This window comes from Penaeus monodon, chromosome 10 (genome assembly GCF_015228065.2).
Source record: "Penaeus monodon isolate SGIC_2016 chromosome 10, NSTDA_Pmon_1, whole genome shotgun sequence".
Taxonomy (NCBI): Eukaryota; Metazoa; Arthropoda; class Malacostraca; order Decapoda; family Penaeidae; genus Penaeus; species Penaeus monodon.
The window spans coordinates 32,041,300-32,041,798 of NC_051395.1; positions in this window are offsets into that span (position 1 = coordinate 32,041,300).

The window sequence follows — 499 nt, forward strand, 5'->3', positions numbered from 1 at the left end:
ACGAAAAATATATATTATTTCCATTCTTTTTTCGCTTTTGGGGGTAATTAATACAAAAGCTTTTTGTCATTGTTTATTTAAATTTTAGATTAGTAGGCTTTTGACGTAGAGAGACACTAAAAAAAAATCCCGAAAAACTTAGCAAAGCGTTTAACCATCCACATACACGTCATTATTCACATTATAACAAAACCGCACTATCCCAGAGATAAAACGTAGACACAAAATATTTACGGTAATCAAAGCAGGAGGGCAGCCCGCCCCCGAACTGACGAAGTAGAAAACCCCCGGGAAAATTCGAGGGTGTGAGGTAAAGAGGTGACGGACCTGAGAAAAAGAACCATGCCTCCCAAAACCCAAAGGGGGAGAAACGGCTCCGTCTCGTCCCCCGTACGATTTTGCTGATGACCGAACGCGTCACATGACGGCAGACCGGCCGGGAAACGACACGCCGTGCTGGGGGTTTTTTTAAAAAGAAAAATGTGGGTGTAGGCGTTGT